Source organism: Leuresthes tenuis, unplaced genomic scaffold (genome assembly GCF_036924035.1).
Source record: "Leuresthes tenuis unplaced genomic scaffold, fLeuTen1.0.hap1 SCAF_13, whole genome shotgun sequence".
Classification (NCBI taxonomy): Eukaryota; Metazoa; Chordata; class Actinopteri; order Atheriniformes; family Atherinopsidae; genus Leuresthes; species Leuresthes tenuis.
The window spans coordinates 19,450,392-19,465,190 of record NW_027325367.1 but is presented as its reverse complement, the minus strand read 5'-3'; positions in this window follow the sequence as shown (position 1 = coordinate 19,465,190).

The following is a 14,799-nucleotide window of genomic DNA, read 5'->3' as shown; positions in this document are numbered from 1 at the left end:
ATTTTTAGAAACTATTTCAGCGCTGGTGAAAGCATGTCACACTGTTTTTTGTGTTTGTGGCGATTAATACATTTTCCTTTAATACAGAACTGCATAATATACAGGCTTCTGATGGAATGTGCCTGCATGGGTGGCATTTTATAGTTCTGCTTAGGTGGGCTTGGACAATTGTTAAAAGTTTTCTTTCAGACTTGGAACACGTAAGGTTCATTAAGCTGAAAACTTTGATGGCTTTTTGCCATTCTGACAGATGATTTTAACATAAATAATTCTTATTTGACACCAGGGTAGCTGGAAAACTGAGGTGAGCAGAAGTAGAATGAGTGTTTCCTGTTTTCTGTGAAACTACATAACAGACACATTTTAAGACTTGTTTTGCCATTAAAGTCTTAATTAATGAGCTGAGAGAGTGAGCATAATGCATGTGCTCTCAATTCCCCAATTTCATATGCTGCAGCAGTGCTGTTTTGTGTTCCTTTTGTTCTGTGTCTTTGCATTGTTGCTTCAGATCTCATTCTCATCTGTGTGTCCTGATACTAGATTTGCATTTCTGTCTTTCTTCTTCTTTGTTTCTCTTTGCAGTTGTTGTAAATCTCTCAGTAGTCCCTTTTGTGTCGCTTTTCAGTCATTTTAAATCTTCCCTCTGGCTGCTTTGCCTATTTTGTTGTCACTAGTATTAACCCCATTTCCAGAAAGGTTTTTCTACAATGCAACAAACATTTAAATCTTTCATTGGTCCATTTGTTTGAACCGTTATTTGACAAAGTTTAAAAGGAAATTATATTTTGTGTCCTCGCTGACCAACTTTATAGTCCAGTAATCGACAGTATTTTTAGAAAATATAAACAAATCCACAAATAGATGCCACTAACACTCACAAAACAATTGGACTGAAGGCCTATTTACCATTATCTTACATCAGCCTTTCTTTCAAAAACACTTTTTAATTATTTGGGAACTGAAGGCACAAGTTGTTTAAATTTTGCAAGAGGACTCCACTTCCATTGGAGCAGAATACAAGATTACAAAAGCTGCGCCAAGTGACAGTGACTTCCAGCATTCTCTGAAGCCCATGTGGCTTTATTGACAGCGGTGGCATTACAGTTTCTCATTAAACCGTCTGAGTGGTTGAGGTTCATGACCAACCAACAGTAGTTTTCAGCGATGGCCTTTAGCTCTTAGATTTCCTCACGCTACTTGAATCTTTTCCCAGTATTTTGCCACATAGATGTTAAAAGACCTTCTTTGCAGTTGAGATTTTTTCTTTTAGATGATTATGGGCTGCACGGTGGTGTGAAGGTTAGCACCATCATCAAGAGGGTTCTGGGTTTGATTCCCAGCTGGAACTTCTGTGTGGAGTTTGCATGTTCTCCCTACGAATGTGTGGGTTGCCTCCAGGTGCTTCTTCCCACCGTCCAAAAAACTGGCGACCTGTCTAAAGAAGTGATGGGCTGTCAGGGCCTGCTAGGCCGTCTCTGCTGTCCTAAAAAATGTCTGAATCACAGACTGATGTTAATTATATTTTGTCCATGAATACTTATTAAATAATTCCAAATAGTCTTTCCGCTTCCTTTCATAGCTTTTCCCTCGGTTGTGCTGACTCCAGATGTGTATTTTCATATTAAAGCATTTAACCAATCACCTTTCAGCCATCATTTGTTGCCAGGGTCAAAGAAATCTGCCTGGAAGCCTTCACAATCAGTTCTGAGGGCCCTGTAGCATAAAAAAAAGTGTCAATCAAACTGTTGCTTCAACCAATCAGATTTTGAGTTGGCGACACCAAGGCCTTCTAGCAGGTGTACGGTAACATCAGCATTCTCATACCCTTTGATTGGATAGTCAGAGAGTGAACTAGCCAGAGCTAGCAAACTGTATAGCGAGCTGCACGAGCAAAAAAATTGTTGATTTTATATCTATTTTGTCAACCCACAATGGCTGAAGGAGCAGAAGAAATGGATTTAAAACTTATGAACTTATATTCAATTGAAGAGTCAGAGGGACGAGGGGAGGGGTCTTTACACACCCCTGTTGCCTGGTTGCTGCCCGAGGCGGGAGGGGCCAGGAGTTCCCTTATGCTGTTCCCGATGGGGGGGTAGTAACAAGGAAAGAAAGGAGGATGGATTTTGTGTACAAATAATCAGGAATTTTGGTGAGTAAAATGTTGCTATTTTAATAAATAATACGAGGTTGTTTGATGCTTTTTTATGTGTGTGGCAGCTGTAGCTGCAGTAAAAGGAGACCTGTGCACCCCGGGTTTGTTTATTCAGGAAATGCATTTATTCTGGCTACATGAGTTACCTATCTGTGATGCAACAGCTCTTTATAGTGCATTTCTGCATCAAAAGATGGTTTTTACAGCCATAAAATAGTTATTGGGGGTGCATTGATTCAGACGAGCACTACTGAAGGCCTAGGTGTGAAATGGATGGCCCGCCACTGGTCTAAGGTGTACCCCACCTCTCCAATGACAGCTGGGATAGGCTCTAGCCCCCCTGCGACCCTAAGTTGAATTAAGCAGGTATAGAAAATGGATGGATATTCTTGATTATTCTTTTGAAGAGTTTGTACCAGAGTGGTGTGCCACAGCTGTTCATTGGTTGAAAAGACTAAGCCTTTGGTGGAGGGCCCTTTTATACCCAATCCTGACACCCTCACCTGTCACAAATTAATCTGCTGGTTGGAGAATCTTCCAGAACACAGTGTCTTGCTGGAATTAGGTTCAAGATTAGTTTCAGGGTTATTTCTAAAGGTGGCCACTGAAGACACTAAAAATCACGCTTTTGTATCTGTTAAATAAAACTTCTTGTTATTTCACTTCTGTGTAGTTGTTTTTGTCTTTGTTGTCACGTCTGATCTTTTTGTTGGGACTTCATGTTTTGGTTGTTGTTTGTATTCCTTTGTTGTCATCTCAAGTCACTTTGCTGTCTTCTTTAATCTCTTTGTAGTTGTGTTTTGCCTGATTTTCACGTGATTTTGTTGTCATATCGTTTGTGTTTGCAGTCATCTGTATGTCTTTTCTGTCGTTTCACATCACTGTGTGTGAGCTGTCCTGCCAGTTTTTGTCATGTGACTTCACTTTGGAGCAGTGTTTTTTTTACTCTCTTTGCAATCAGTTATATTTCTCTGTGTTTTACTCATCTTGGTGTGTCACTTCTTTATATTTGTTGTGTCTCCCTCTGTCTTTTTTTGGTAATTTTTTGCAACTTTGACATCATAGTGATTCTCTTTGAGCGTGTTTGATTAAGTTTCCAACAACAAATGCGCAAACTTGCCTTAAACAGAGGGAGCCCTGAGGTATTTCACAACTATTCATGCATGCTGTGTGTGAACTGTCTGGCTTGATAATAATAGTTTAATAATTTTTTACTAGACACAATTTATTTATTCATAAAGTAGTTAAATAAAATGATCTATTCATTTTCTGATAATATAGAGGTCACGACAGAATAGTTTCCTGATATTAATCAGGCAAAAAACACAGCATTTAATTTTTCCTGTTTAGCCAATTTAACCTTAAGGTACCGTGGCCTTCTAATTACTTGTTTCATGTTAAGTGTTATAAGAAAGGGAACATGTCTGACCTACAGTAATTGGACAAGCAACATGACAAGGAAATCTTTAATCCCATTAATGTAAAGAGGAGTGTGTATATTCATTCGTCCTGCCCAGCAACACACCCATTAAGCATATGTGTGTGTATCCCTTTGAGAACAGGTACAACATTTGAGCGCAATTCCTCCTAAACAGTTGTGTCACCCACTGAGCCTTGGACAGCGTGTCAGCAGGAAGACCCACTGTAATCATAGCTTTTGTCCAAGTATCTGTTGTAACTAGTTTCAGTGTTCTTCTCAGTAACACACCATCCTCTTTAAAGCTACTTCAAAACTTTCAATTCCAAGTTGCAGGTGGCGTTATTCACAAATACATACATAATACATTATGGAAATGTCCATTTAAAAAGTTACTCATCAACTTAATGTATTTTATGAGACATAAGTGCAGCAATCCAGAAGAAAAATTAGCCACTCAGAGCAGTGCTCCAAAAATATGCTTTTTTTTTTTTCCGCCAGTGAATCATTTTATGAACCACCACTTCTACAATGCTACATAGTGTGGGTGAGTGTGAGTTTTTCTAGTTGCAATAAAGTGAATTATGTTTTTTGTAACATACATGTCGCCCAAAGTGCAGCCTTTCAGGACACCACAGATTCTGTAGCTAAACTGAGTTAACTTTCCTGCCTTGACATATTTTGTGTAGGTTGAAACAGGGCCTCACTGATGCAGCTGTTACAACAAACATGATCGTGTGTTGTGCTCCTTTCATACTCGAGGATTATGTTCCTAGATATTCTGATGGAGTTACACATTGAATGTGGAAGCCAACAGAATCCTGTGAGATTAAAAGTAAACAGTAAGTCTTCTAATTTAAGACTTACTTATTTGTCTTTCCTGGCGCTCTGATGTCTGTGGCAGGCACAGAAAACATAGCTTTGCTTTATCATACAGCATTAGGTTCTGTTTTTATGTCCTGTTTAATACTCCAGTTGTGAACAATCACATCTCTCAATATTTGATAGCAAACGTTACAGAAATGTGAAATAACATTAGCGATCGCTAACTAATGTTGCTAACTTAACAGCACACAGACCTAGTTCTCTACTGGTTTTCGTCAAACCACAAAAAAATTCTCTCTGATGGACTTTCATTTGGTGTCTTTCTTTATATTTTTAATCACCTCAGCTTCAAAACTCTTCTCTGGATCCACATTTCTTGCTGTTAAACTCTGTCAAATACGTCCCCTGTGAGTATTTTCACTTTTAAGGTTTTTTCAGAAGGTATATGTTCCTTAACTTTCAGTCACTGGGTTGTTAAACTGAAAATTGCACTTTACCTGAAGTCTAACAAATCCAAAAAGGTTGTTTGTTGTTGTTCTTTTTTCGGAATCTTCACATGGGTTCACTCTGAGGATGATCTGATCAGATGTTGGTGGTCAGAGTTCACAGGTCATAGTCAAGCATTCACACGCCAATTTGGCAATGACAGCATTTCCAGCTGAGGCAACCATGAGGTGGTATTTTTTATGTGAATGGTAAGCACATGGTACAACACTCATCATTAAAGGAGCAAGAGAAAAAAGGACGGTCGCACTGTAGATTCTGCTTTATTAGCATACTGCATGGTTTTATTTATTTGAAAACTGAAATAACATTCCAGGCCTTTTCTACACTGGAAACATATGGTGATTCAACTCTTGACCCTGGAATTACCTCTGCAGTGGTCAGTGGGTTGGCGGAGGCACTGCTGTAAGCTTCGATGCGACCACACTGAGTACAGAAGTGTAGCCAAACAAAGAGTCAGATCCAGATTTGGTACTTAATGAGGTGTGATGTAGCGCTGCGTCAGGGCTGTGGACATGAATTGGATCCGAGGGTGATATAAAATAAACAGGCCATGCTCGAGTGCTGTGGTCTTCTATTACTTCAGAGCACTCTGAAGTGGACTGGCTTTTACAGAATGTTCAGGGTGAATTGTCTGGTTATTACTTTAGCATGATGGTCTCGAAGGTTTAGAATTGAATGAAAACATGAAAACATTTTTTCTCCACTGAGGGTTTTTATTTATTTTTTTTAAGACAGGGACTGGAGTGTAACTTTCATCCCTAAGGCAAACTTTATATGACAAGAAGAAGCATATTTGTAGCTGAAGAGATGTTGAATTATTTTAAACTGTGAAAATCTTTTACAAATCTGGTTCCTGTGGGAGCTTTCCAGCCACTGAGCTGAGAAAGTTTTTACTGCATTGCAGAAATAGTGTATCTTTAACTTTTTTAGACATCAGCTTATAACTGTAGTCTGCTCTGGAGAGATAGTTGTGTTTAAGTAGCTTTAACAGCGGCTCTGTTCAACTTCTTTTTTAACCCCCCTCCCTTTTTTTTTAGCTAACATGATAATATCATGTTGTTGCATTATATTAGCTGTTAGCTATCATGTTGGCTAACAGTTAAGACAACACATCATCTTAACAGCTCTCCCTTTTATAAAGTCCAAGGGAGCCAAATTGGTTTGCTCCAAATCCAGCAAGCCACAAGAAACAGCTCGGCCCATTTACAGTTTAAATTACACCCTAGAATTGGCCTGAGAACACTGGCCCATAGTCTTGAGTGTTAACACAGAAGCAGGTTTGTGTCTCACCCAAATTCAGGTTACCACACATCGTCAGTCTGAATGGAGCTCGATGTGCTGCTAATTTGTCCAAACTAATCGAGATCCGCACACCCAAAAACAACACCTAATCATGGCATTGCATATAAATAGGAAGTCACTTCAATGAAGCGAAGCTTGTTTGAAAAAAGTATTTTCTCTGCAAATGCAGACATGTCTAGCAAAGGAATTTTGTCCATTACACTCAGATGAGCAGCGACATGGTAAGAAGGTAAGATTAGGACCACCCCAGATGTTGAGACACCCTGTACAACCCAATTATAATTGGAATTATATTGAACAAACTAATAAAGAACTCTCACTGAATGAAAGTAGTGATAGAAATTTGAGGATGCAATTATTTTGGAGGAAAGTGGATGAAAATAGACCTGCTGCCATAAAGGAATAGTAACAGAATGACACAGAACTGATCTTTCTTAATGAACTTGCATTTAGGCTTAATTTGTGGCGCTTTCCGTGTTTCATTTGACCCTATTAAAATGACATGCCACATAGTTAGGGTTAGGGTAACAGTGTAGGGCACAATGTTATCTTCACAAAACAGGATGTGCAAAAACACACTAAAACCACAAAAATGCATAATGAGTCGCGACAGGATTTTGATCCTTAATACACTTTCGTGAGCCCAGAACAAGAAAAATCTGGCCAAATGTGGCAACGCTTGCTGGCCCAGAGTTGGCCACCCGAAAGTGAGTTGAGCAGCCGGCGCTTAATTCGCTCGGCTCTCTGTGGTATTCTTTAAAAAGATATGAACCATAAAACCATGCAGAATAATTGTGCTTGATTACAGTGGAATAAGTTTAAAATATGTGAATTGTTTTAGCAGTCGGACGATGTTTTGATGTTTTCCACCTGCATTCAACAAGGATAATATAATGAGAATCCTGCATTGGCTAATTGTGTCTAAAGAGGTGTTGTCTCACAAAATCATTTAAAAAACTATTCAAATTAAAATCCACCAGTTATTGTTGTAAACTCCATAATATCCCATGCAAAAGTGGACATACTGGCAGGCAGCAACAGAAAGTTGGACGGTGATACAGACAAGAAGTCTTCTTTCATCACAGTAGGTCCTTTATTAAACCATCAGGGTGATTTGCCTACAGTTCTGTGTAAAAGTATTGATCCATCCCTCATTTATTTATATTTTGCTTCCAAGGAGTCAGACTTTCTTGTAATATTTAAAAGGGGTCTTGGGCAATAGTTATCCAGGCTTTCTAAATGTCTTCAGAAGTTCTTCTTTGGAAACTGGATGCTTTTCCAATTATTTTCACCTCAGTACTTGTACCTCACCATTATCAATGTCAATTTCTTTTTCTTTGTTGAGCAACTTGACACTGCCCTTTGAGTCATTTAAGCAAAGAGGAGGCACCTCAGTCAAGGGATGAAACTGTGTTGTGTCAACACATAGCAGACAACTTAGCAAAGAACCAATTTTAAGTTGTATCTCTAGGCATGTTGTTTCCAGAAGACTGTCTAAGAGATACATAGTCTGTTCCCATTTCTTTAGTTGCAACTACAAATAATAGCAAATTTAACAGAAATAAGATATTATTTTTGGACCAACAGGGGATTCCTAAAGCGCTATTAGCTGAACACCTGGGAGATCACAGCGTGGTGTGCATGGTGTACATTGGTGTACATATTTACAGAAAATCACATCTATTTCCTGTTTTGCTTGTAATATATCAAGAAATGAAGGGTGGCCCGAGACTTTTGCACAGTACTGCACTTTAGCTGTTAACTGTCATCCTTTGCCTTCCTAACTTATGTGGTGCTAATGTCAATAAGAGAAAGATGCAGAAAGCGAGTCAGTCTAAAATTGAAGTGACTCCCAGAGACAGACCAAAGAGGAGCAGCATCCTTGAGGTTGACATCAATGTGGAGAACTAATCTGTCGGCTGGCTGTGATTTAGACCCAAGGTGAGCATTGTGACATTTTGAGCTGATTAGGAATTTCACCAGCCTTAGCCTTTTGTGTTGTGTCAACTGCTCTGACATTGCATTACGCTGTTTCATTATCATGCAGTCACATCTAATAAGGGCACCATCTTCCAACGTGGCGAGGAGTGTTAAAAGACCTCTTTAATGCACAGTGGCCTGAGAGGAGGGCTAAAAAGACAAATCAAGCCTGTAACTGTACGATAAGTGCCAGTGGGCTTTTGGCCCAGAACAAATTGCATTACTGTCACATTATGTCCATGGTATGCATGAATTAAGCACTGACTGGGTGACTCTCAGCCCTCCCTGTCTAACTTCCTCCCAAAACCTTTCTTTTATTTATTTTTTTCTACCAGGGAGGAGAGACAGACCCATTCACAGACTTTCTGTTCCTCTTTCCATCCTATTTGCATGGGGAACAATCTGACACGTTCTCTGTTCAGCTGCTGGAATGTGAGAATTGCACTGGGAGAGGACTGTGGTTAGTCGATGGCCTTTCTGTGCTGATTCAGACATTGCGAGTTGATGAGAGGGTTCTGTAGCCAGAGTGACTCTTCAGCCGACGCTGCAGGACTGAGACCAGATATGCATTTTTATTCAGGTCATATGTCAGCTTTTTTGTGTGCTCCGAGAATAGTGTGTGCTGCTCCAAACACTAAGGAAAGAAGAGCTGCTGTTCCAATGGCCAAAGACGCTTGGGAGTAGGCTTTCGCTGTCTGGACTGACATGTCATCTAAACACATTAATGGTAAAATATGTCCATATTGTCAGCCTGGAAAGGGACAGGAGGCAGAAGGCCTTCCTGGGGACCAAGCTCTCTGTCCCAGTCTCGTCTTTATAGCCCATGTGTGCCGTTGTAAATGCAGACTTGGCTGCCGATTAAGTCTTTTAGGTAGACAAACAATCCCTCCGTTTAGGACAGAGTTCACAAAGTCACATCCTCCAGACATATGTGCTGATGAGATATGAATTTGGCTGAGGTTACCGAGCAGCGCGAGGGGAAGAACAGAACAATGCAGTGATACACAAAATGCATTTGACTATCTATGTCTGTCTAATTGTTTCTTCCTGATTGAAATAGCCAAGGCATAACACAATGAAAAAGGAAAGAGGGTTCAGATCACTCTTTTCTATTTAAAAAGGGGGAAATCAGACCTGCTGGCTGTCTTTGTATGAGGAACAATAAACTGCACTACGGCACCACTGCGCTCACATCCTCATCATGTTATCTCTCTACTTTCCAGCCATAAGCACAGAAAGCCAGCTATTCTTAGCCAACTCCCCCACAGGTGAATTATGGATGAGATGAAAAGCTCATAACGATATTTGGCTGATCAGATATCATGCTGAAATGGCACTTAAAGTGTGATATAGCTTGCTGGGACGGAGAGCTTTATCCCCACGACCTCTCCCTAAAGACGCCCACAGCACACAGCAGCCAGACAGCCGGGGAGGGGAGGGTTGTTTCATCAAGGCGGCTGAATGGACGAGATATGAGGCAGCCGGTGAGGGTGACAGACAAACAGTCATGGTCATTGGGGGCAACCAGCAGGGAGAAACACTGTCTGGGCGCAGATAATAAGGTACTGACTCGGTTGGTTATTGCACCACGTCCAATGGCAGATCCACTAGAGACCTCAGTTCTGTCACTTGAAGGTGCAACCAGGCCAGCAGAGTCCAACATGTGACTCAGCCAGGTGTGTCTTTTTAATTTTGAAATATATGGGTTTGAGGCTTTTTTTTTCTCCATTTTCTGATTTTTAAATGTGTCCCTGTGAGGACTGGGTTACAGCCTTGTTGAGTGTAGATAACGGTCACACGGTCAGTGTAAATGTGCATTCACGCACGCTTATATTTTTCATCCCGCACCTGCATGTACAGCATGTCACCTTTACAAGGTTATACGCCTTACAAGATCAATGTTATCTATGAGGGAGGCATGATGTATTTCTGTAGGCTTTGCTCAAGTTGCTCTATTTGAAGCCATGACCCCAAAGCAAAGCACAATAAACAAGGACTGTAAGAAGGGTTTTGTCCGTGCTTTCTAAGATGACATCAATCAATTACTCAGTACAGCTGAGGTTGAAAGTCCTCCAGCATCCAGTTAGAGCAGCTCTGACAGTTTAAGACACTGATACAAAAAATAATATATGATACTTTGCTCTGTAGCTTTTGGTGTACATTCTGTATTTTGCATGACCAAATCTGTTTCCACGGTACTGTCAGCTCTGAAGAATATTTGTAATTATTTGAACGAATCACAATTATCTTGGTAAAATTTTATCAGATAGGGATATATTTTGGTTAAAACAGGAGGGAGGTCATTGAAGAACATCCCTATAACACATATATTATAGATTTCTACAACCAAACCAAGGCAAACTATATCACACTTTAAGTGCTTATTACATGATGAAAATGTTAAATTTGTCATTTTTAGAAGTGGTGAAATGCTCCTGAAGCGATGGACATTGATCAGCAGACAGTGATCCGAGCAGTCAACGTCCTGTAAGTCAGACTATTGCCAATAGGAGCCAAAGTGCACTAAAAAATGTGAAAAACATACATTCTTAGATTGTTAGTTAGATTGTTGTTAGGATGTGCATATACAGTCCTCAAATAATAGAAGCTCATCGACTTGCCCTTTCGTCCACTGGGTATAACTCCTTTTCTCCCAGGATGCTAACATTTCTAACATTCATAACGTCTCAGCTTTTTTTTTTATAAAAATGTAATCAGTTTCTCTTCATCTAATTATTACTAGGAAATTTAAGAGTCCAAGTAGTTCTAAAAGTTCTAGTATGAAGATGCATTTCCCTTATAAAGACAGTATACTGAGCAAGCTAGGTGCAATATTGCTTAAGCAGCTAGTTGGAATGGCTGGCTAGTTTAAGGCTAATGTCGTCAATTAATTCTAATATTCCATTGTTAGGGGAAGGGTTATCTTTACTGGAGCCTGTTTTTGACCCCCTAAAATAATCTTGAACACCAAATTGGTGAAACACTGCCAAACCATCAAACTCCATGTGCTTCCAGCTAATCTCTGAATTTGCTTTACTAACTTTAATTACAATGTGAACTGAAAATAATTTCAGTGTTCTTAAGACATTTCAGTGGTTCATACCGTGCTTCCCAAAAACTACTGCCTGTGTGTGTGTTAATTGCCTTTCATAGAATTTACCTGTGCAGCGACTGCTACTTTCAAAGCCTTCTTGATGCCAAACAAAACATTGCCTGTCCAGGTGTGGCCATGCTGCTCTCCAGGAGTCGCCTTGCTCAGTGGAAAGTGTTTAAGCACTTTCAGCAGGGGTGCCAAAGGAAATCCTCTCAGCCATGAATACTAAATGACACAAGGTGTACATTGGTAAATTTCAAATATGTTTCTAGCCCTGGCCAGTGGAGGAAAATATAAGTCTTACAGCATGATTTTAAAGGAAATGAGAAGGTGTTTGTCTGTGGATTCAGTGGACAACACGTCTGTGTTGTTGGCATCAACAGAATTGGATTTGATTCCAGATGTGTACTGAAATGTCACTTTTTTTCCCAAAGAAATTTGTTCATTGTGCTGTATGTGGTGGCTGCTAGATGACCATCAGTAAGAAGGTATTTGTTTTCACAGCTTTTTCATATTGCCGGGAAGTATCCTACAACATGACAGATACCAGGGAAAACATCAAGTGTGCCCTTCAGTCACGCCCCTTGGAAATAAGTGTTTATGTGATACACAACTCCTCTTCAATATTTTCCCCATGTTACAAGTGTTGTTTTTTCCCCTGGAAATAAATCACACCTTTATGCTGTAAATACATTTGCTCAGGTTGTAGCCAAGTACATTGGGATCACTTAATGATTTAGCTTATAGGTTACCACCACAGGACATAATGAAATCTAACCTCCAAAAACTAATAATATAAACGCAGGGGTAGCAGCAGGAGTCAGTGGATCTAAATGAATATGAGAGGAAAAAAATATTCCAGCCACAGAGGTATGTAAATGTATCCACAGCCAAAATCACTTTGGGCCTTGCTATACAGGTTATTTATGAGCTCTCATTAGTAAATGACTTTCACACAGTCCTGTATACTGTATCCTCTCCGCTTTCACTTTAGACTGTAGAAAAGAAAATCCACAGATTTAATGTTCTGGAAAATATAGTCATAAAAATTTTTTTTAAAAAAGTGTTGTGAGCTCTCTTGTGCCTGGAAAAAAAAAATTACCCCTGTTCACTCGAATCAGTGCAATTAACCTGTAGGAGAGAGCGCTGAGGTTCAATTCATTACTGCCCACAGGCATGACAACGGACATCTGTTCAGAGAGGCTGCATTTAGGAGCTGCACGCTGACAGGGATTGACTGTTACTGTTTTGCTTTGGCTAGACATGAAAGCAGCACACGTCTGCTCTCCGACAGTGAAATATGAACAAACACGTGGTGAGATTTTCGGCTTGAAAATGCTGCTGTAAGTTCGTTAGCAAGGCCTCAAACTTTCTGCAGTGCGAGGCAGTGGATCAGCCTTATCATAGGTGAAACCATCTGGCACTCCGGGGCGAATGATTGAATGACTGCTGAGTGCACGGCATATTGCTGCCTGGCAGGTGGATACATTAAAGCTGTCCCAGGAGAGCCAGTGGTATGCTGAACACCCCGCCTGCTTCTGCTGACAACCTCAGGACGCTCCAGCCGAGCAGCCCTGACGCAGACATCATCCACATCGTCGTCGACACACACCGACAACAGAGCTGCGGTGGGAAAACATGCTGTCATACACGATACAGACACTACATGGTGTCCCCAGACACAAAAGCAGGGCTTACATAGGGAGGACAGTGAGTTATGACATCTGAATGCTGGCATCACAAAGTGTCTGGGTGTGGGGTTGCACTGGATGGTACAGCAGAGATAACGTTTCAGGACTGCAGAATGGACCCTTAAATCAACTTGGCTGAACAAACTGAGAAATAATGTGGCCTTCACTGGATGTGAGGACACATTTCACATTCTACCGTAATTGTTTGCGCCTCTGAATTATTGCCTCTTTAATCTTACTTGTTGCTTTCTATGGCTTCCAACCAGTAATCCTCCAACTGACTTGATCATAGAAAATATTTGTTCATACCCCTAAATACAACTAATACAGCGTCCTGTTAAGTGCCATCCCTACAAGTGGCAGGAGGGAAGCTCATATCACTCAAATGAGCCGACAACAAAACACATCAGAGCCGACAATGTACTCAAGTTTTTCTGTTTTGGAGGCAAAGTATGGAAAAAAATATGTAATTTTCAAAAGAACTTTGGTTACTAAAAGGATGGAACTCATCATTAGATTGCAAAAATGTATTGACATGGGTTTGTAATCGGCTAGAAAGGCACATTCATTTCTGAGTAGAAACACCACAGCAATTTACGAGAAATGAACACAGCTTTAAAATTAAATTAAATAACTGATCTGCTTGTAAAAAAAAAACAAAAACAATTTTCATGAAATTTTTAAGAAATTGAACTCATTGGTAACATTTTGGTATTTAATTCAGTTACTGGCAGCGACTTCTCAACAGCTTTTTGTCAAAAACTATACCATCTTGACAGCTACAATGACCTCTGGAACGTACAAATCCCGATAAGCTACGACCTTAGGCCAGATAGGGTGCAATTAACTGATTAAGAATAATCTTGTTATGCCCCTCTGCTATTCCTGTTTTTCTTTCCTTAACAACCTTTGTCAATACAGTCAACACTGCATTTTTTAAGGGAGGAGGGGGGGGTTTCATGTGGATGTGTGAGCACAGTGAGGCCTGAATGTCCCGTCACGAACAAAAGTCCACTCGCCAAAATCATAGGAGGTCACGCATTGGTGGAAGAGAAGCTAGAGTGCGCCACACTGGAGGCTGGAACTTGTATATCGTGCACAGGACAGGTCTCAGGTGCTTCAGATCTGATCGGCTGTAATCTCCTGTAATTACTCAAAGACACTCAATTATCATGACAGAACACACAGAGCATGCGGTTTTTGTCTTTCTTTCATGAAATGAAAACAGTCATTACACTGTCTTGTAAGAGTAAACTGCTTTTCTTTTTCTTTCTTGTTATTATGATATCAAATGAGACACGTAGGCGAAGTTGAGTTTTAGCAAATATCGCTGTGTTAAGTACAATTATAGCTATTTTTCTTAATGGCTTAATTTTCTTTTATCTCTCGATAAAATGTGCCTTGTTAAAGCTGTTGTTTGGTTTTAGAGTGCATGGAGTTGAGGATGTTTTTCTTTTCTTTTTTTAAATCCACAAAACAACAACTGTCTGCTGTTCTCAACGTCAAACTCACAAACTATTTCAAACTCAAATCTTTAAAAGCAAGTTTGCAAAAAAAGAAAGATGATGGTCATGATCTGTTAAGTCTTTGTAACTCTTATAATCAAGCAGTCATTCATTAGATTCAGCTGTAAATCTCAGCTTCACATTTTTATAGGCTTGTTTTCACAAATGCGCGCTTCGTGGTTACATTACAACCTGCCGTCTTTTTAAAGCCTGTCCAAACCAAAAAGACTAACCAAAGCAGGGCCGCTGCAGCCAGCTGTAGGACACAAAGTTCAACTGCAATTAAGAATAGCTTTTACAGAATCTCACTGAGTGAAAGTGCTGCT